Consider the following 23,915-nt stretch of genomic DNA (forward strand, 5'->3'; position numbering starts at 1 on the left):
GGTCGACGGGCTCTAATGGCTCTATGCCTAAGTCGTTTCTGGTCCTGGATATTAACATCAAAAACTGTAGCACCCCCACCTTTCCATCTTATCCCAGGGGCTGGGCTGGCCTTTAATAGTGCCAGTTGCAGTATCCAGAGCTCTATGTCCTCAGGTTGTGTTAGGGAGAATTCTCCAAAATGGCTAATTTCCCTTACCTAATGAGTCCCTCAGCAGTTTTGCTGGATTTCTAGGATTTATTTTTTCACTTGGTAAGAGTGTGAGCCTTTTATTCCCACTCTTACATGTGTTTTGCAGTATGTGTTTAACATGTTTTTTGTTCATAGACTGTGGAGCCTCACCTACTCCACAGGCACCATCGTTTTACTGTGCATTACACAGCACCTTCAGTGCAGTGACACAGGGTTGTCTTTTAGACTTCCCAACTCAGACTCCATTTTCTTGGACTGACTACTGCCTCCCAGAACATATAAAGTTGACATTAACTTTATTAGCCTCTGTAAAAGCACAGACCCAGCACAAACCATCTTACATGGAGTACTGGAAAGGGTTTATACTTATCCCTTTTTGTCTGTTTCTCTTGGAGCATTGTTTCACTCCCTTTTCATCAAGACTTGGCTGGTGACAGTGGTAACCACCCTATTTTTGCTACCGCGGTTATCTTAAATAACCTTGGTAATGTTTTAGGGTATCTTGGTAACCTCGAACTTAAACCTGCTAGACCATATATGTTTTATTACGGTTCTGGCTGGGTTTATTCACCATGTCTTTTTTGTAAAAGGCTTCCTCGTGTTTTACTCTGCACACCAAACCCGGTTTGGTTCCTTTGTTCACCATCTTTTCGCGGGCTTCTACGCAGAAGCCCTCCTTAGGTGCCTGTATGTCTGGGGGGGACAGGATGTGAGGGAGGGGTTTAGGACTCCCTGCACTGGGTCTCCTTTGAGACCCATGTCGTTCTCTGAAATGATTGGCTGTGGTGGCTGTCCTGCCTGGCCAGCCACCCTGCTGTGTGATTGACAGCCAGGCTGTGTGAATGGGGGAAAACTGCATAAAAAGCAGGTCTCTGGGTCCGGAAAGGCAGAGTCCCCACTGGAACAAAAGAACCAATGAGGAGCTGATGGAAGAGGACCCCTACCACGACTGAACTGCCTGGTGAAGCCCTGCTGAAGGTTTGAATCCTCGAACTCCAATGACAGAGAAGATCCTCCAGGAATCTTCTTCCCCTGAGCTAGTCGGACCAACCAGTTTGCCCAAACTGCAAGCCAGGACTCCCTCCTGTGGTCAAATTCACTGTTCAGAGATACAGTGGGCCGGATAGCCAGTAAGGTCAGACCCTGCTTGGGTTTTAAGGAGAGCACCTTTTATTCGTTGCTTTGCTCTGCTGTTTGTTTCTTCCCTGGGAAGTACAGGACCCTCCAGCCTTCCTACTTCATGTCAGTCTGACAGTCACTTCTGGAACCGTGAGCCTGCAGGAACTACCAGGAACGTCCGCCTCAACTACAGCTTCTTCTCCATTGAAAGGTACTGTTCAAATCCGGTTGTTCGTTTCGTTCAGCCGCGATGAAAGTGTCTGAAATCTTTCTCCAATCCGCGGGCTCATCCTTCTCTAATCTTTAACCTACCTTTTCTGCTGACCAACTTTGTCCGGAACTCTTGGCAAAGACTTAACCACGAACTACCCTGAGCTGTGTGATCTTGAGCAAAAGACTTTTGTCCTATTGACTTTGGCCCTAAGCCTTTTTGATTTGATCCTATCACAGTAGTTCCTCTTTCTAGATTGCCCTGCTCACTGACCTGTTGGTGCTGTTCAATTTCGGCCTAACTTTGTCTTTGCCTCCCTTTTAAATTTCTGGAGTGCCATTTTGCTCCCACTTCGTTTTGTGAGCTTAACTTGTCTGGAACCTTTTGGGAGTGGTGTGGTGTATTAAGAGTATGAGTCTTAAACTGCTTTACTTTAGTGAAATGTTACACAACTGATGTGTAAATAAATATTTATTCTTTTACTCAGAAACCTTGAGTCAGTGTTTGTTTGAATCACAGTAATGTCTGTCCTTTGTGTAACTATTGATACTGCTCACTTGCACTTGAGATAGGTCTGGATGCTCAGCCATCGCTACCACTTTTACTATGTAGTACAGGCTAGTACCAAAGGTGAATTTGTACTCTCACTTGTAGTCTTAATTGTGTATGGTGTTCTCAAAGGGTACTCCATATAATTCTGCCTAACATGTTGTTTACCCCAAAACAATTGTCTAATCTCTAAGCTCACTGGGAAAGACAGGGCATTCATCTTATTGAAGTTATGAGGTGTCCATCAAATTCTATTTGCAGCATGATTGGGTAGCAAATCCCTACAAGCGCCTATCTCCCTCACCCCTCTGTCTCCTACCATACTAAGGGTTAAGGTGGCATGGAGTTATTTGGTAAAATACACAGTTGCAGGACATAACTTAGAAGGCACTCAGTCACCACCAGGTAGTCCAGCACTGTGCACTTTGTCCCTCCTGCCCATGTCATACATCCCGGTAGGTCTCCAGTTGTACGGCCATTTGGGATTGTCAAATTCCAGTCTTTACAAATGTCCAACCACACTTTCCCTTTGTTATTACTCTTAATTAGAGGCATCTTACAAATGCTGGCGACACATGCATAATTCCCATGCCCTTGAAGGTCAACACATTTGGCATTTAGATCACCACATAGTAACAGAGAAGCAGGGTCTTTACCCCTGCACCAGTTAGTCAGCAATGAGTCCAGTTGATTGCATATGGCCTCAGTAAATAACTCACCTGGTGGGTCATATATATTCACTAGCAAGATGTCCCTGAACCCTCCCCATTCCCCTGGGGGGATATCAAAATTGCCAATAGATGTCTTCCCGGGTTGTCCTGGAATATGAAACTGTGGTTGTAAGAGGACTTAACACTAATCAAAAGGCCACCTTCTGGTCTGCCCCACTCTGCCTTGGTAGCCTGTGTCTGATAAGTGACATATCCATCAAATTCTATGTTGAATGTCACCCATGTTTCTTGCAATATAAATATCTCATTAGAAAGCAGCAGGTCCCAGGAGGCACCCCCATTTAGCCATTGACCGAAACCCCTTGTATTCCAACACATAATGGTAGAAGTTCACCCCGTCCTCCATTGGGCTAACATACCGTCCAACCATTCCCATCCTTGTTCATCACTGAGCTTAGGCGGGGCTTTTGTCGGTGATGCTGCAGTGAGGCTAGTAGCCCAGGCACACTTACATTTCAGGCAGCTCTCCGACAATGGGCTGCTTGGAGAGGGGCAATCTAGCACATAGCCCAGATATCCCACAGACGCCTGATTGGCCCTCAGCATTGCTGCAGTTTCAGGTAAGCAGAAATTGATTTTTGTGAATTTCACTCCAGGTAAGTGTAAAGGTTCCACAAATTCAATATCGCTAGAACTTAGAATGCGGAGAGATGGAATCTTTGAGAATAACGCAAGGAGTGTAGGTCAATTTAGCTGGGGGCCTGGTTTGCTATCATCCTTCGGGGAGATAGTTACAATTTTCAAGTCAACCTTGTTAATAGGCAAAGTCGGGTCCCCTCCCCCCACCGGTACCCTCCGGGAGGCCAGACGTGAGTGGTCCTCAGATTCAAAAGATGACACAGAGGACTGTCGTGGGGAGGTGTGCCTAGGGTCAGGACATGATGCTGGCTCTGCTATTGGTGCAGGTTGCACTTTGAGTGGGCGTTCCTCCAGGAGCCAGCTTGTGGGTGTCCCCACCATCTGAGCTGATCTTCTCTTTCGCCGAGCCGCTCGCTTTCGCTGTTTTGTAGAGATGTTATTGCCACATGGTCAGGGAGTAGAATTCCGCTGAGTCAAAGCCCCCCGCGGGTTAGCGTCCAAGGTGGACTGAACCATGCAGGCTGGGTGTGGGCCTTCTCCAGTCGTTTTATTTTTCCCAACCTTGCTTGTCTCCTAGAAAGGAGCTCCTTTGGGCACCACACTTTATGCCCCCACCAGGGGATCATCCCCATCTGGAATAGATGTAATTTCTTTGGCCGTAGTGGGTACGCCTACATCCCCACTTGAGCCACTAGGAGCATACGTTTGTGGTATCTCTCCTCTCAAGTAAATAACAGGTGTAACAGCTGCTTTTTTTGGTGGCACCAATAGGTTGTGAAGTGAGGCAATCACCGCCCCTTGCAATTTCACGTCCTCATGTATTGTTCCACATTGTTTTAACAGAATTTTTACAGCAAAACTAAGTAACATGTGGCTTGTTTGAGAGGTCTCGTGAGCACTGAAATCCACTTGTGTAGACTCGGTTATTGAATTGACCGATTCAAATACCAAATTTGGACTAGCTGATAGATGAGCTGCCATGGCTAGGGAGGGTGGAAGTTGTGCCTCTGCTGTGGGGACTGGTGCCAGGAGGGTGGAGGGCTCCAGGTTCGCCTCTCTCCCCTACTTGCTCCTCCATAGAATCCTTGGACAGTGGGCTTTTGTCCCCCCGCCACTCCCCGTTCGACGGCTGGAATACAGGGTTGCTCTACAATGGGTGCCGCTTGCCCCTCCTGTTCTCCCGCGTCGGGTGCAATGCGGTCCTGTAATGTGTAGCATAGCTGGAGTAGGGAGTCGTTGTCAAGGTCTAGTGGCAGGTAGTTGCCATCCCCCTCTGGATGTGATATGCTTGACTCAGCATTGACAGGGGAAAGCCACCTCTTTGCAATTTTTTCCAAAAAGAAATCATCCAATGGGCCCTTTTGTAGAGCTTGGGGGTTCACGCCCACTTCATATGACCCTTTGTTGCCTATGTACGCCTTGTTCCCCGTACTGGTTATTGGCTGTTTACCAGAACAAAGGCCATTCAGTTTTTTCCCCTGGATGCCTGCAGTTTTACTGGGGCTGGTGGCTTTACGGTGGTCACGTGTAGTGATCCCTGGTTTTGGGCCCAACCGTTAGTTTTTCCAATCTTGCGCAGATTAAAAAACAGACACTTTGGGAGACAACTGAGGTCTGTGGCAATAAGGGTACTGTCACACTCCCGTTAAGCGTTCCCCATTGTGTGTCAAAGTTCCCAAATGCCGCCGTCAGGGAACAAATATGTTCCTCAATAATGCACAGCTGCCGGAGAAAGTCAAAGAAAGGAACACAATTGCACAGGTGTCCAATTTTAGGATGAAGAAATCCAGTTGGCAGATAACTTTATAGTAATGTAAAATGCCTTTTTTTGTGACAGGGAGCAACCAACCAGGTGAGAAAAGCAACAACTATACTTTCAAGCAGTTACCTCTTAACAGCATACAGCAGTTACTGTCTCGCTTCACCGCTATGCCGCCTTTGCTGAGATTTTGCGGGTCTATAGGTAAGAAGGGTGTAGCTTTTCAGTAGGGCACAGCTTTTACATGGCTTGCTCTCCACTTACTCTCTGCTCCGCTGCCCCTCTGCTGCCCCTCCGCCTCTTTCCACCTGTCCACCTCTCTCAGCTCATGGCTCTCCTTACACCAGGTGCACCCCACACACCACAAGTGAGTTCTGTGAGAGATGGCTTGAGGAAAGGACCCACGAAAACGCACGTAGAGTGTCAAGCCACACTGTTTACAATGCAGATGCACGTTACAGCCGCTTCCGATACTCTAAAGGATAAAGAATAGACGTGCATGCAATGACTCAGTTGGTGCATGACTTTCACAAGCATAGAACCCTAGATTGGATGATTGAGCAAGCCACCAGGATTTATGAGGTCCAAAAGACTGTTGAGAGTAAAAATACTGTCAAAACCCCCAAACCCTTTAACACCCCTGATGCTGCAAGGGTGTCTGAGGTGCTAAAATTAACCCTCCAGCCAACAAGCCAAATGGAAAGTATAATGGACCCCCCCAACTTGGCCCAATCGAATGGTAGTCAGGTGGGGGCCCAGAACAATGATCCCTCGGACGCTGCCACCTATATAAGTCCTAGGTACAAAGGTATTAAGCCAATCCTGGGGTATGTATGCTCTCCCCAGCCCAAGTGGGGGAACTAATCAGGTAAGTACTGCCCAGGCAACTTCCCTCCAGGAGAGAAGTATTACCCCACCTCCCAATCTGAACTTTTTTCCCAGATATCCCCCAAACCAGAACTTCCAAAACAATCCTCCTCTCTCTCCCCGGTTCCTGGACACTAGATCCCTGAACCCAGGAAAAGGAAGTTGCAGGATGGAAAATTATGGAGGAAATTTCCAGTACAAGAGCTATTGAGGGAGAAGGGACAGCTACCCTTTCAGTAGCAGCAGAGGTATGACTTGAGACCTCCCTACTAATCAGTCAAAGTCTCTCAATTGGAGCGACAGGTCCAGCAACTGACCAATGATCTGGGGCGCATGCTGAAGGCTCAGTCCAACTCTCAACCTAACACTGCTTCCCAGGATTTCCCAAAACCCAGGTCTGATGCCCTAAGGGGGAAATGACGGGAGGAAACCGCTGACAAACCATAGGTTCCGGAGGAGTGGGACCAGGTGGAAGGGAGATTCCAAGCCCTTGAGGAAGCTTCTTTTCTCACCCTAACAGAACCTCTAAAAACCTCTCAACATGAAAGAGTCTTGTCTACCCCCAAAATGTTACAGCCCAAAGAACAAAAGTTAAGTAGGAAAGGCCAAAAAAGAACCCACTTTTTGGAGGGATTACAGATGATACCCTTTGAAAGAGAAGAATCCCTGGAAGATTCAGGTAAGCAGACCTTCTATTTCAAAAACGGGGGGAGACCTCCCAAAGAAAAATGGGGCCCAAAGGACTCTGAGTCGGACAGGGTAAGTATGGAGACTGACCCAGAACCAGAAACTATTCAACCCCAAATATGTGAGCTACACAGAAGTGAAACCAAGGGGTGTCCTTCCTCCAAACAGGTTCTGAGAACTGTTTCCAGGTAACGGGGGACAGCCAAGGAGCCGGGGAAAAGGATGATTCCCCAACAAGACCCATTGCAAAATGCTCATTTTCTTTTACAGATTCCCGATCTCTGACACAAAAAACTGCCCAATATCACACTGTGTCGGAGTTGAATATTAAGAAAATGACAACCGGGCTGTCAAATAACTCACACTTTCTTTTCACCTTGAGGGAGAAAGAAGGCCAATTTTATGTATGGGTCAAGGTCAGTGTGAATCAGCTATGGTGGATACTGGATCCCAAGCCACCCTTCTGTTAGAAAGGGTCTTTGACCAACTAAACTCAGGACGGGGGAGGGCCATCAAATTCCACTGACACCACTTCCCGGACAACTCCAAAATTTTGACGGGAATTATATTTCCGTCTAATGGACTGCAGATCTGGACATAAAAATTGGACGGCACCGGCTGAAACTACCGTTGATCGTTGTGACTCCAGAGGGCACACCTTCTTTACTGGGGAATGATCTATTGAGGAGGTTCTGATCGACCGTGTAAACGAGGTCCTCTGGACTCAGACTAAACGCCCTATCAAATTAAAAATGAGTAACAATTATGTAAGCCTGAATGGTACCTGTCACGTAATTGATAAACACTCTGAGAATGTAGAGTTCATTTAAAAAATAACCAAGTTCAAGACAGTACATTCATCTCTGTAGGAGAACAAGCTGGTGATGGGAACCCTTCTCCATCCTTGAAAATCAAACTTCCTCTCAGTTTTAAGTGGCAATCATACACTGGAAGGGAACACCCTAAAATGTTACACCAGTCCAAAATCAGAAGAAACGTTGAGTCCTGTGAAACCAGACAAGGAAGAATCTGCCCAAATTTGACAGACATTCAGAAAAATGGTATGGCTGAATAATGGAAGGAGCTTCATCAGCGAAGAATTGTTCAGGAAACTCCCAAAAGATAAGACCATTCCAACAATTAAATTGATTGACAAATGGGAAGTAGGTCTGGAAACCCCAAATTCCAAACATCTCCTGCCTAGCAGGTGTATGTAATTATTAATAAAGCATGGTCCTGACTGGAGAGTAACCCCATGGGCTTTGACAACATTGAAAAAGCATTCCTGTCAGCTCAATTGCTTCCTTATCCAGTTGAAGTTCAAGTGCAAGAAGAAGTTACTATCCCAGGACATGTGCGACAATTTACTCTTCTGCTCAAAATTAAGCGAGGACAGAACCTCAAACATCAGGACGCTTATATGAATCTAATTTCCCATCTCCAACAGCAAGGTTTATATTTAAATATGACACCTCTAGTAGACCTAGAAAAGAACACTATTCGAATATTGGAGGATAACAGCAGCCCTTGAGGTATCACTTTGGGTGCAGACCCCTTTACTTGAATGGTGGTTGATGCCCAACATTATTCTATAGATTTAGGTAATAAAACCATAGGACATATCCCAAACAACTGTTTCAACATCTGCAACAGTATTCCTACAGAAAAGATTTGTACTAGGCATGCTGAGAATTTCATGGTGTACTCTTCCTGCACATACAGTGTGGAAGAGGTGACCTGTGACATTAGGAGTGAGGAGGTAGTGTTCAAAGTCAAGGACCACTACCTCAAATCCCTTGTCCAGGTCAACCCTATCAAAAGAGACCTCTCCACCCAGCTGAAGGATACACTGAAATCACCCAGCCCAAGGTCTTTCCAGGTTTCAAGCAAATGGTCGAGGAAAGGATCAATCTTGCTGATGCCTGTGAGCCCGAGGAGCAAAGACAAAAGCTCAAACATGTCTTCCTGGAATTCCAAGGTATCTTTTCAGTGGATTCATATGACTGTGGAAGCACATCCATTCATTTAAACACCAATCCCACGGACCCCGAGATGGCTCCAGTATTTGTGAAACAATACTGGTTACCTCTCGCATCCATGGAGTCACTCAGAGAGATTATTAAGAATTTAGAATCCTGTGGGATAATTCGTCTGATCCACAGTACCTTTAACAACCTCGGAACTGGGGATCCTCAAACCAAGCGGCCAATGGAGACTATGTGCAGACCTGAGGGAGTTGAACAAATGGAACCACATATCAAAATAGCCCCTTCCCTTCATCGATCAGGGACTGTCCAAGATCCAAGGGTCAAAGGTGTATACCGACACGACCTGACCAATGGTTACTGCACAGGGAAGACCAATACAAGCTTGCCTTTACCTTTGGGGGGCACAGTACACATGGACCTAAACCCCCTTTGGATACATAAACTCTGGCATTAGTTCAACATCTTCCTACGTAAGGCTGTGCCCGATTTGGGAAAAAGGGGAAACCTGGCCTATGTGGATGTTGTTTTGATCAAAAGCTCAACTGTGGAGGCACATATAGCTGAACTCCCCTATGTTCTTACCCAGTTGCTGAAGGCCGGAAGAAAACTGTTCTTTCAGAGGATTCTTATAGTAATGTTGATAAAAAAGTGTGAAGGATTATTGAAATAAATATCATGAGGTACATAGTGCATTAAGTAATGCATTGATACAAAATACCATTCTATTATCAGGTTCTGTCCAGTATACTAAGCTACTCATGTAGAAACATAGGCATTATGTGCAACATACATGATGGATGTGAAATATTATTAATCTTACCATGTTGAATAGTAAAATGATAAATGCTTTTTATTACAGTTTTGCCTACTGTGCAACATGTAATAACTAGCTAATAAAACCCACTTACTAAATAATTGCATTATTTGAAACAAAACACAAATAGACAACGCATACAAATATGAGCATATAGAGGGAAAATCAAGTAAACAACAGTATTACCAGCCAATCTTCAAACCCTTACTGAAACTTTATACACAGAAATTATTGCCCTGCTTCAAAGCTACTACTTTGCTATGTATAACTATCATGTAATGTGAGTGGACCCTAAAGAAAGTAGTGTGCATACAATGTATACAAATATGAGCATATCCAGGAAAGTAAACTCATTTTTAAAAAAAAAGCAGAACTACAAGAAAGTGTTGATAACCTTCCTGATTATCTTCATACAAATAAAGCATTGCTGTTTTCCAAAACTGTGTTTTCCCCGATGTAATGTTTCATATGCTGTCAGTGAACCCCAAGTGAATTACTGTAAAAACATATTTGAAGTATAAGTCTACAAATACAGTACATTTTGAATTTTTAGTTCCTAGCTATTACTGGCCTAGATATGTCAGTAAAGGAAAAAAGAGGGAGCCTGGCATGTGTGTCCTTATTTGCAGATTTTTTTTTGGGAGCAATCCAAGGTATTTTACAGCAAAAGTTCACCATTGCACATGTCCAAGACAATGTTTCTGCCGATCGACATACTATTAGGAGCTTTTTGAGCCAGTTCTTGGTGTTTGAAGTGTTTGCGGACGGCACGGGTGTCCACGAAGCGCGCCCCAGCACCCCTATAAAAGGCCACACCGGAGAGCTGATCCTCATTCTCCTTTTGGATTTCCAAGATTTACAACAGGACAATTGTGCAGGTTGCTGTTTTTGGTTCCTAGTTCCTGGTTATTAACCTTCCAGATGGCATCCCAAATTGCTTGTGCTGCTACTGCCTCTGCATCAGCACCCCCATCCCCTCCACCACCACCACATCCCCAAGGGCCTGCAGAAGGAAACATGCGTGACGATGCAGAGGAGACGGATGAAGAGGATAAAGAGGATGAAGTAGTGGAAGTCCCTACTACTAGCACTCACTGTGAGGTTTGGGTGTGGCAGTTATTTGCCACCGTTGATGGAAAGTCAAAAGCTAATGCGAACAAGGTGATCTGCACTCAGTGCCACATGGTGCTGAGTCATGGCAAGCCTGGTTTGTATAGTTTTGGTACTACATCAATGAAGAAACACCTAAAGTAATTCTACGGTGGGGCTATTCATAAGGTTGTACCTTGCAATAAACATAGTAGGTTGAGTTCCTCTGCAGCATCCTCCGTTTCCACTCCTGTCACCACAAAATACACTCCTGTGAGACAGTGCATCCCTCCAGCTGCCTCACAGGCCATTCATGATGCTATTGACCCTTACCTTTCGAGGTTCACAATATTGTGCATGCACTGCGATGCACTACTCTTCAGGGGGGAGATCCTTCGGACTGCTTTCAAGACTGCGGTGAAGGAGCATGAAAAGGTCTGTGACTTACCTGAAAAAGGCCCACCCTACATCTTCCTTGCTCCACTTGCCCTTTCTTATCCCCATGGTTGGTGTCCCTTCATTACCCTCCTTTCCCCTCCTTTCCTTCTCTGTCGTATTTAAAAAAACAAAACATATATTTAAAAAACAGGCTCTTTTCAGAGCCGCATTTCACAGTTTAAAAACAGAAGTGACAAATAAATAGTGCAGGGCCCTGTGCATTTTTTAGATGTCCGGGGACAGTCCACGGACATCTAAGATCTGTGCAGTGCTGCCCTGTCACAACCATTGCACTTTTCTTTGGGAGGAAGTGGTGGCTCTGAAAAGAGCCTTTTTGTGGTGTTTGTCTGTGTTTCAAAAACTTCAAATGGTCAACACCTACTGCAAAATGGATTGCTGTAATTCCAGAAAAGGTTGCAATGCATTTTGTATATTTCACAGAAAAATCTGATTGCCGGCATAAGTAAGATGTGCTCCATCTCTGCGAAAAATGTGTGTGCTACAAAACATGATGTTTTCATTCTGAAAAGAGGACATACCAACATCTCTCAAAAAGGCACAAACAGCGTTGTTAACATTGTGCCTTGCTTTCTCCATCTGTGGACCAAATGAAAAAGAACGCAGCCACATCTGTCTGTCGCAATACGGGAATAAATTACTCTGGAGTTTGGATACATGTCCATGACTTTTCTAAGTCCTTCTTTCAATGCAAGTTGCAAAGAGATTCCAGACACAGGACCTAAACTGTTCCCTCCATGATGAATAATAATAATGTCTGGAGTACACTGTGTCACCAAAGAAGCACAGAGAGGTACCAAATCCACCCACTTCATTCCACGCACTCCATGCCAGTGCACTTCCACATGAGAGAATCCAAGATGTGCAGCCACTCCACAGCGATCTGCATGCACCTCCAACGAATTTATCCACAAATCTCCCAAAATCCAAACAATCTGCTTTCTGAAACACACAGCCATAGCTATCTGCTCTTTTCTCAGGAAAAACACCTACTGACAAACTGTCTCATTACACAACACCCCCCAGTAAAGCTTATTCAGCAATACCTTCTCTGCTAAGTCTCATTTGCATGCCTCTCAACCCCAAAATGCCTGTATGTAATACACACTGGCCGCGAACAACCATGCTGTCCGTGGGCAAATCGAAAAATCTAAGCGTGGGGAATGAACATTTTAATAGTGTTCCTCATTTCCCCTTTGAGGATGGCTCTGAAACTGAAAAGAGTCTTTTTTTTGCGGATGTTTCAGAAACACCTTTTATTTTGTATTTTTTTCTTTTTTTTTATTTTCCTCCAAAAATCTTCACATTAGCTTCTCCAAAGCAATACTTATGTTCCAAAACAGCATGGCATTTCCCATAAAAGATAAAGAAATAACATCTTCTTACATATAAACGACATTACCAGAATCAATGTTCTCATTATTACAAAAGAACATACAAGCTCTAAGCATGAAAGTAAACATGCCTCGGTTGATTGCACACCTAGCAATATTTTGTTGCGGACAAAAAACACACAACTATTGTCCCATACTGCTCTAGGTAACAAAGCAGAAAAAATAACCTTGGCATTAGGAAAGACTTTCATGATTACCTGAACCAAGTTTTGCAGATCTTGCAACAAAGTACGGGCACTGACACAGCCCAAAAGCAGAGCACCGCAGTGTAGGACAACTACATGTGGACAATGAAACCTAGCCATATCCTGACAAACTACTAGAATTGCCTCTAAATTCAAATCGGGCACAGTGCTCCACACCACATCCTCTCCTTTTGTGTCAAAATGGTTAGCCACATTCCTAGATTTAGCATACTGCTCCAAACCATTCTCCCACCACCAACACCCTGACTTTCTGCACCTCTGCCATCTTCACTACACAAATCCCCTCTCAATATGAAGCAGAACCTCAAAACCTGATTGGCTAATCCTCAAAATATACTCCCACTTCATGCTCGGAAACCCTGGATGTGGCATGTCCTGTCTACGAACAACCGTGCTGTCCGCAGAGCATATAAATAACACTGGGGCAGCCCTTCTACCCTTTCCACTGCACTCTCTGCACGACTTCCTCATTGGCTACTGTTAAGCAGTCACACAATCATCCACCAATCACATCCAAGACCTCTACATCTAACTCTGTCATCGCAAATCAGCACTTTAGATGTACTATTGATCACTCTCAAAACAATTTGGCTGTTACTGCAAAGGACACCTACCGCAACAACTACTATAAAACCAAGATTTCTACTTGCAGATTTATGCACATCCACATGCATGAAAACAGACTACAGGTATGAATATTTTCTACACAGTACATGTACACCTCTTCTTGTAATACAATACATCCTGGGAGTATAGCTCAGCGGCAACGTGCGCGCCTTGAAAGCAAAATGACACGAAGCAACACACATTCAATCCCCGGATCTGCTCTTAGAAACCTCTGGGTCTTTAAGCACGTTATAAATATGCAACTAAGACAAAATAAATATGCAACTAAAAAACAAACAATTCCTGTATCTGCACCTCGATACCCGCGGGCTGTGTAAGTGCTTTAACAGTGTAAAATAAAATAAATAAAAATATAAACAGAGTAACTGCCACTTACCCTGTATAAACTGCAAAATGAACTTACTGTCATTTCTCCAATCTGCTGTGATGAAGTGTCAATTGCAAACCTTTTAGCTCTCCAAATGTTTCTTTACACACACACCTATCTAAAAAAATATTGTTTCATATTATAAGATGGGAAAAATAACAGTATAATTATAAAAAAAGACTGTCCAGTGTATTACAAAATTACACGCAGCCAGGATGACTACATACATCTTCATTCAAGCACACACACAGACAATATCATTAGAAAGGCTCCCAGATCAAACAAAACCACTGCCTCTACATGAACTCCTTCTGTTTTATTTCCCACACCTTCACAAAGCCATATATTGAATGCTTTTATGTACAATCTCTGCAATTTACCCTGTAAAAATAGCAAAACAATGCACATGATTATTTCTTCTATCTCTTAACATCCATTAACATTAACATAACATTAAAACAACAAGTGTGCTCTATACGTTTACTATTATACTAATTTGAAAAACATATTCAACTAACAGATTATAAATAAAATATACAGGATGCACATAGGCAAAGGAAAGTGCAAAACAATGTGTACATTAACAAAAGTGCTACAAACACACATATTCACTAACTTTCTTTTACAATTTCAGTGAAGACTACTCTCCTGAAAAGCAGCAGCGTCTGAATTACAATCAAGGACATAGAAGAAACCTACTCTTTCCATAATAAAAGTAAGCACAAAACTAACATAATGTTCTAACGGTTACTCAAACACACTAGCATTTTAGTATTGTAGAAGAAACAAATATATTAACACTTTGCCATTAGATGTAGTATTACTGCTTCCCCTTACCAGTTACATAATTTATATTGTCAACTGAAGGCCAGTATAGTAACACACAAATACAAGAATAGCCTTCCCAACTTGATGTAGCTGCCCATTGCACAATCACCCACCTCCCCAATCATACTTACCATCATACTCAGACACTCATGCACAAAGCACGCATACACTGCAGAACAGCCCAACCCACACTTTCTTTTTTTTCTCCAACAGACCCCAAAGAATGCCTACCAAAAAGCAACTCTGTAGAAAGCAACGCAGAAGTAGAGCAAATCAAAATAAAACCGTCCAAAATAAGCATCCATCTCTAGCAGATTTTGTACAAAAAGTTCAAACAAAACAGCTAATACAGTCATTAAGCGAAACAAAACAAACTTCCAGTACAGAAACTTTCCCTCCTCTATCAAAATGTAAAACCAAAAAGAAAGTGATTAACAAGACTTCGGCTACCACTGCTGCTAATGCTGCACCTATAAATCCTGATGTAGTGGCAAGTAAGCATACCAAAAAAAATATCTATTACACAGAATGTTCTGCCACAGAGTCCTTCAGAACCTTTTAAAAACAGGAAAGAAATAATGCACAACCCTTAAAACCTACCATAGAAAGTTAATCCTAGAAGCTCTCGTAGACAGTGCAATCCTTCTCAAAAGGAAGTTATTTATTTTAATTTTAAACAGGATGAAACCGCTAACAAAACTAACTACTAAACTATAAAAAAAAACTTCACAATAAACGGGATATCAACAAAAATAGCTTCTTAAACATCTGTGGAGGTGAATGGAGTCACAATCACACCACGACCACAGAACCATATTTTAATGAAGAAGCATATAAACAAAAGCAAACACACCCAATTGCCATACATAGCAGTGGAAGAGGGTATGAAAAACTTAATAACACCCATTATGGAACAATAAACTATGCTCACAAAAATATCCACAGAAAACTCAGTATCACCTCCCCAATCTACTGAACCAAAATGTCCAGTCTACAAATGGCAGTGCACATCAATGTGTAACATTGCCAAAAAATCTTTCAAATCTTTACGCCAGTTCCTCAATCAGTATGTAAAAAGCAAAGACAAAATCAAAATGAAACTACTACAAAATATGGATGCCTGTCCAGTGCGCAAATACACAGGACTACAAGGACATTCATTAGCCTACATTTCAGGACCTATTTGCAAAAGCACCTTCCATCATATCAAAATGATATCAACACAACATTCAACTATAAGAAATCTAGTCCAAAAACTCTACTATACTAAAAGATCTGCATTAGCACTAGCCAATTTAAATAACAATCTTCTACATGCCAAGCCAAGCAATATTTTGGAATTGAAAGCCACTTACAAAATGAAATAGATATACAACAAACTAGCAACTACTGTACAAATAGCAACCTTCTATTAAACACATACAAAAAAGAAATACTAAAGTTTAAAAGTACCTCCGCTGAAATACCAAACCATGTGTGTTTATGTGTTGCCGCAGGACTTCTTATAAAAGTACCACAAAAACTATAGACATAACGTACAAAATAGAAGACAATACAGATTCAAAATGGTTCCAATTTGCTCTCTACCTTATAGCAGAAAACAGATACGACATTACTGACCCCTTAATACTTTGCAATTACTGCACTGCAAAACTTGATAACAACCAAACACCTTCAAGTGCTATCACAAATAACTTGGAATCATTCCCAATACCAAAACCTCTGCAACAACGAAATTTATATTAGAGCATCATAATTCAAGCAGTGCACACATTTCAAACAATAATAGGCCTCCAACCAAAAACAGCAAAATTACCTCCCTCTGAATTAGTCAAAGGCATTTGTGGCAAAGTAGTTTATTTACCATTAGATCTCAAAGAAAATGTGCACACGCTACGAGTGCAACGGGCAATGGATCAATCTTTAATTGTCTTTGTAAATGGTGTACCTACAAAAGACAAAATAGTTTGGCAACAACTTGTGGACTTACATAAAGTTATACAAGCCCTGCAATATCTAAAAAACAACTGTGAATACTACAAAGAAGTTAATATTGAAGAAAACACGAGAGAAACCATTGAAATAATTCAAGAGTCACCAGAAACTGTTCAATTTGAACTTCTAAATCCTGCCACAGAATCCAATATTTTAGACCATTATACAATTCATCCTTTACACTCTAAAGACACTATAGATGATGCACTGGAAACGTACCAAATGCGACAAGCCAAAGGATCTCCAATCAGCATAAGGGAAAAAAGTATAGAAGCACGGGCCTTTCATCTACTCTTTCCTACTGGAAAAAGGAACAAGGTACGATGATAGACCCACACATATAACAGCATCAGATTATCACTCTCTATGAATGTATTCTGACGACCCCAGATTCAGACTTAATGTGAAATACATATTCCACCTTCTCTTTGAAAGTGAACTAGGAACTCTATGCTACGGAGTTGCACACACATTAAAATCAGGTACCCATTTTCAAAATATGTCAGCTACACAATTATTACAAAAAGTACAAGAAAAAGATGACGTTTTACAGTCAAGTATTATTAATCTTTTAGCAAACATGCGTGGTACAAAAGAATACTGGTTCCAATGACACAGAGATTTACGCAGTATGATAAGAAATCTTGGCCCACCCACTTAGTTTGTTACATTAAGTTGTGCAGAATATGCATGGGAAGATTTACACGATTTCTTATGCATAGCAAATAAAATAAAACAAACATAGTTATGAAAACACCAGGAGAACTCTGCTCTCTAGATCCTGTAAATGTATCAAGATATTTCCATCATCGCTTCATTGCTATACTACACTTTATTGTAATAAAACTGTTCCTCCCCTCAGAGAAGTTCAACACTTCTTTCAAGGAAAAGAATTCCAAGCCAGAGGAGCACCACACATCCACATGCTATTAAGGATTAAAGATGCTCATAAATTTGATCAGAACAGTGATGCCGCTGTTTTGCAGTTCATCCAAAAATATGTCACTTGTGAAATCCCTTCACAAAAAACACACAGTGAACTTCATGCACAAATTTTACAATTTCAAAGACACAAATGTGGGAAATATTGTCGTTGCATAGATAAAAAAAAAGGGAAATACTACACCAAAAGCCGCTTTGATTTCCCTAGACCAGTTTCAGCAACAGGTCAAGTAAGCAACTTCATGTCTTCAGTCAGGCATAGTGTCAAAGGTAAATCACCTAGGAACACATATTACATAAAAAGAACAGAAGAATCAAAATATATCAATGATTACAATGTGATCATTGCCATGCTACAGAATGCAAACATAGATGTGTAGTACATTGCAGACAATTCCACTGCAGTTACATGATATGTCACAGCCTACTTAACCAAAGCAGAGGAAAACAGAGCTTAAGGACCTCTGGGATGATATACCACCTGGCAAAACACTATCACAGAAATTGTACAGCTTAGGCATAAAAATGCTCTCTCATAGAGAATATGGCTGCTATGAAGCTGCAGACTGTTTAACCGGTACTGCCTTGTATGGAAAATCTGACAATATAGTATGGCTAAATCTTGTTCCTGCTGAATCTAGAACAAGAGTTCTCAAATCATATGAGGAATAAAAAATAAATAGCCAAAATGATCCCAACAGCCAAGACATTTTGAAAATCGATTTACTAGACACATACTACCCAAACAGCAGTACCACTTTGGAAACCATGTGTCTCTACCACGTAGCCCAAAACCTCTCATACAAAAAAATGTTAAACCAGATGAAATAAAGGTAGATACAGAGTGGTAAATTGCGAAGGCAGCTTAGTGAAACTTACCAAGTGCAGCTTAATTAATCATATCAAATTGGGCCTCATTACACGGAATGCGGTAAGGGTTAATGGTCACCGGTAATGCTACCGGTGACCGTTAACCCTTACCGCCTTATTACGAGGTCCCTTGGCGGGTTGGTATTTTAATGCCTGCTTTTAGCAGGCGTTAAAAAACGAACCCGCAAAGGGACCTTGGTACTAATTAAGGTACCACAATTTGCGGTACCATATTTAGCGCCTTCCCCATTCCCATTATGCCCTATGGGGGCAAAAATGGGAATGGGGAAGGGCCTTGGTGAATGGGAAATTACCGCCCCCGCTCACCTTGGAGTAGGGCGGTAATTCCGCCATCCACCAAGGCGGACACGGTAAAATACCAGCGCAACCATGTGGCTAATAGCGCTATGGTTACCGCCTACCGTCCCATAATAATGAGTCCCATTGTCATTAAAAACTCCTCAACATAAAGAACTGTATTACATGTCCCTGCTACAACTTTTTAAACCATGGAGAAAAGAAGAAGAGTTACTGGATACATTGACTCCTATGAAGTCGCTTTCAAAGCAAATGAAAGCACTGTAACAGATGTAAACTTTACACAGTACCAAACAATGTTGCAAAATGAACAGCAACATGAAGAAGAACTCCAGGCCCAGCTGCAAGTGGACATGCCCAACAGTAGTCAACCTTCTGTAACAGGAAGCCAGGAACCACTTGGACAGCCACTAATAGCAAATGAGGCAGAATTAGTCATGATAGAAGTAGAAAACACCATGTGTCAATATGAACAAGCTACAGACGACTTTGCTGTACTAAAATCATAACTGAACAATGAGCAGCGTAGCATTTTCAAGAAATAACAAAACAAATTGAACATGGTGTTGAACATGAAAATAAAAACCATACCTGCCAAGACTACAAACCTATACTGCTATACTTGAGTGGTGAAGCTGGTTCAGGCAAAACATTCTTAATCAAAATCATCAGCAAGTTCCTTCAACAAATGACAAACAACAAACTGTCAACTGTTGTAACTGCCTCCACACGTTTAGCTGCCTACAACATAGGCGGTGTCACTTTACACCGATTTCTACTCCTTCCAGTAGAACACCAAAACAAATTAGACTATTAAAAACTTTCCACAGAAGCTACAATGGAACTATGCAGAGTTTTCAAACAAATGAAAATGCTGCTAATCGATGAGGTGAGCATGGTCTCCAACCTATTGTTGGCTTTGATTCACCTCAGATTACAAGAGGTCCTCAAAAGAGACTACGAACAGCTCTTTGGAGGAAAACACATTATTGTTTTCAGAGATCTTCTTCAATTGAGACCAGTATAAGCAGAACCTATTATACCAGATATTCCTTGCATTCTAGAATACAATAGGCTGTGCTCACTCCACACCCCCCATCAAAAAACCTATCCTGGTCCACAAAAAGCAAAACGTTGTAAAAGAAAACTACTTCAAACTGAAACAATACAGGATATCACTACAATTCCTCCAAAGAAAAAAAAGAAACTAATACTTTATCAAGTACCCCAACAAAATACAAATCTACTGGTCAAAGTAACTCAACTACTTCTTAAAAAAATGCAACACACACTCCAAAAAAATGACTTCCACACAGAACTGTCAGGTCAATTCAAATTGTGAAAGACAATTAGAGTAAATTGCTACACATATGTAGCAATAAATATTCTATTACAATTTCCACCAATTATTGAGAACATTTGGGGGCCGATTTATGGAACAAACGTGCGCCGAAAATCTTCGCGCAAGCATGCGCAAGCGGAAAAAAACAGGCGCACGCGCACGCGTGCGATTCATGGAAGTCCCTGCGCGTGTTCACCGCGGGATGTGCGCCAAACCCGTGCATGGCGCACAAGTCACTGCAACATCGCGAAAGGCGTGCGCGACGCGCACAGTGAAAGCGCACAACCTCAGCGCACACACCAGAAAGTGGGCGGGACATGGGGCGTAACGCGCGGAATGGGGAACAACACGTGAAAATAAGGGCGTAACTGGGGATGTACTGCAGGGAAGCAGACGGAACGCCCACACGCACTCGAACCACACGTATTCATGGAATCGAATAGGGCAAAGCCACGCACAGCCAAAGACACGCACAAGCTGAAACACGGCCGCCACACGAAGGCAGGCGGTAGAGTCCCAGCGCATCAAAAAAGTGGCGCGCGGGAAGTCAAATACGCGATTGAGCGGGGTATGTGGATTTCAGGGGTGCACGAGAAATTCTACACGCGATTGGCCTGGTTACGTGTATTACAGGGGTGCGCGAGAAAATCTACACGCAATTGGGCTGGGTACGTGGATTTCAGGGGTGCGCGAGAAATTCTACACGCGATTGGCCTGGGTACGTGGATTTCAGGGGTGCGCGAGAAAATCTACACGCGATTGGGCTGGGTACGTGGATTTCAGGGGTGCGCGAGAAAATCTACACGCGATTGGCCTGGGTACGTGGATTTCAGGGGTGCGCGAGAAAATCTACACGCGATTGGCCTGGGTACGTGTATTCCGGGGGTGCGCGAGAAATCCTACACGCGATTGGGCCTGTGCGAGTGGGGCAGTGTATTACGTGGGTGTGCGGGAAGTTGAAGAGGTGAATTGCCAGTGTGGGTCCTCCCAGGTCTCCCCTCTACCCCCTCCAAGACCTCTGCAGGTAGCCCACACCACAGGGGACTACCCTGCACCCCTGGTCATGTCCCTCAGGCAGCCCATCCACCATGGGCATGCCCCCCAGCCAAGCCACATGTCCCCTTGCACCCCCACCCCCCAGCACCGTGGGGCACCTGCCAGCAGGCCCCCAACCATGTCCCACTCATGTCCCCTTGCACCCCCACCCCCCAGCACTGTGGGGCACCTGCTAGCAGGCCCCCAACTATGTCCCCTTGCACCCACACCCCCCAGCAGGCCCCCACTCATGTCCCCTTGCACCCCCACCCCCCAGCACTGTGGGGCACCTGCCAGCAGGCCCCCAACCATGTCCCACTCATGTCCCCTTGCACCCCCACCCCCCAGCAGGCCCCCACTCATGTCCCCTTGCACCCCCACCCACCAGCACTGTGGGGCACCTGCCAGCAGGCCCCCAACCATGTCCCCACCCCCCAGCAGGCCCCCACTCATGTCCCCTTGCACCCCCACCCCCCAGCACTGTGGAGCACCTGCCAGCAGGCCCCCAACCATGTCCCACTCATGTCCCCTTGCACCCCCACCCCCCAGCACTGTGGGGCACCTGCCAGCAGGCCCCCAACCATGTCCCACTCATGTCCCCTTGCACCCCCACCCCCCAGCAGGCCCCCACTCATGTCCCCCTGCACCTCCACCCCCCAGCACTGTGGGGCACCTGCCAGCAGGCCCCCAACCATGTCCCACTCATGTCCCCTTGCACCCCCACCCCCCAGCAGGCCCCCACTCATGTCCCCCTGCACCCCCACCCCCAAGCACTGTGGGGCACCTGCCAGCAGGCCCCCAACCATGTCCCACTCATGTCCCCTTGCACCCCCACCCCCCAGCAGGCCCCCACTCATGTCCCCTTGCACCCCCACCCCCCAGCACTGTGGGGCACCTGCCAGCAGGCCCCCAACCATGTCCCACTCATGTCCCCTTGCACCCCCACCCCCCAGCAGGCCCCCACTCATGTCCCCCTGCACCCCCACCCCCCAGCACTGTGGGGCACCTGCCAGCAGGCCCCCAACCATGTCCCACTCATGTCCCCTTGCACCCCCACCCCCCAGCAGGCCCCCACTCATGTCCCCCTGCACCCCCACCCCCCAGCACTGTGGGGCACCTGCCAGCAGGCCCCCAACCATGTCCCCTTGCACCCCCACCCCCCAGCAGGCCCCCACTCATGTCTCCCACCACCCCCACCCCCCAGCAGGCCCCCACTCATGTCCCCCTGCACCCCCACCCCCCAGTCACCAGGGGCAGCCTCCACCAGGCCCCCACCCATGTCTCCCACCACCCCCACCCCTCCAGTCACCAGGGGCAGCCTCCACCAGGCCCCCAACCATGTCTCCCACCACCCCCACCCCCCAGCAGGCCCCCACTCATGTCCCCTTGCACCCCCACCCCCAGCACTGTGGGGCACCTGCCAGCAGGCCCCCAACCATGTCCCACTCATGTCCCCTTGCACCCCCACCCCCCAGCAGGCCCCCACTCATGTCCCCTTGCACCCCCACCCCCCAGCACTGTGGGGCACCTGCCAGCAGGCCCCCAACCATGTCCCACTCATGTCCCCTTGCACCCCCACCCCCCAGCAGGCCCCCACTCATGTCCCCTTGCACCCCCACCCCCCAGCACTGTGGGGCACCTGCCAGCAGGCCCGCAACCATGTCCCCTTGCACCCCCACCCCCCAGCAGGCCCCCACTCATGTCCCCTGCACCCCCACCCCCCAGCAGGCCCCCACTCATGTCTCCCACCACCCCCAACCCTCCAGTCACCAGGGGCAGCCTCCACAAGGCCCCCACCCATGTCTCCCACCACCCCCACCCCCCAGCAGGCCCCCACTCATGTCCCCCTGCACCCCCACCCCCCAGTCACCAGGGGCAGCCTCCACCAGGCCCCCACCCATGTCTCCCACCACCCCCACCCCTCCAGTCACCAGGGGCAGCCTCCACCAGGCCCCCAACCATGTCTCCACCCCCCCCACCCTCCAGCAGGCCCCCACTCATGTCCCCTTGCACCCCCACCCCCCAGCACTGTGGGGCACCTGCCAGCAGGCCCCCAACCATGTCCCACTCATGTCCCTTTGCACCCCCACCCCCCAGCAGGCCCCCACACATGTCCCCTTGCATCCCCACCTCCAGCACTGTGGGGCACCTGCCAGCAGGCCCCCAACCATGTCCCCTTGCACCCCCACCCCCCAGCAGGCCCCCACTCATGTCCCCCTGCACCCCCACCCCCCAGCACTGTGGGGCACCTGCCAGCAGGCCCCCAACCATGTCCCCTTGCACCCCCACCCCCCAGCAGGCCCCCACTCATGTCCCCTTGCACCCCCACCCCCCAGCACTGTGGGGCACCTGCCAGCAGGCCCCCAACCATGTCCCACTCATGTCCCCTTGCACCCCCACCCCCCAGCACTGTGGGGCACCTGCCAGCAGGCCCCCAACCATGTCCCCTTGCACCCCCACCCCCCAGCAGGCCCCCACTCATGTCTCCCACCACCCCCACCCCTCCAGTCACCAGGGGCAGCCTCCACAAGGCCCCCACCCATGTCTCCCACCACCCCCACCCCCCAGCAGGCCCCCACTCATGTCCCCCTGCACCCCCACCCCCCAGTCACCAGGGGCAGCCTCCACCAGGCCCCCACCCATGTCTCCCACCACCCCCACCCCTCCAGTCACCAGGGGCAGCCTCCACCAGGCCCCCAACCATGTCCCACTCATGTCCCCTTGCACCCCCACCCCCCAGCAGGCCCCCACTCATGTCCCCTTGCACCCCCACCCCCCTGCAGGCCCCCACTCATGTCCCCCTGCCCCCAGGTCCTGACGAAACGCAATCATGGCAGTAATGGGCAGCATACCCAGCACAAACACCCAGCCAAGGATTGCATCCACCCACATAGTAGATGCAATTACATGATACAACCCCAATGGCAAGTATGTAAATGAACACATGTCCG

The sequence above is a fragment of the Ambystoma mexicanum genome, chromosome 10, assembly GCF_040938575.1.
Source record: "Ambystoma mexicanum isolate Mex_15411 chromosome 10, UKY_AmexF1_1, whole genome shotgun sequence".
NCBI classification, from domain to species: Eukaryota; Metazoa; Chordata; class Amphibia; order Caudata; family Ambystomatidae; genus Ambystoma; species Ambystoma mexicanum.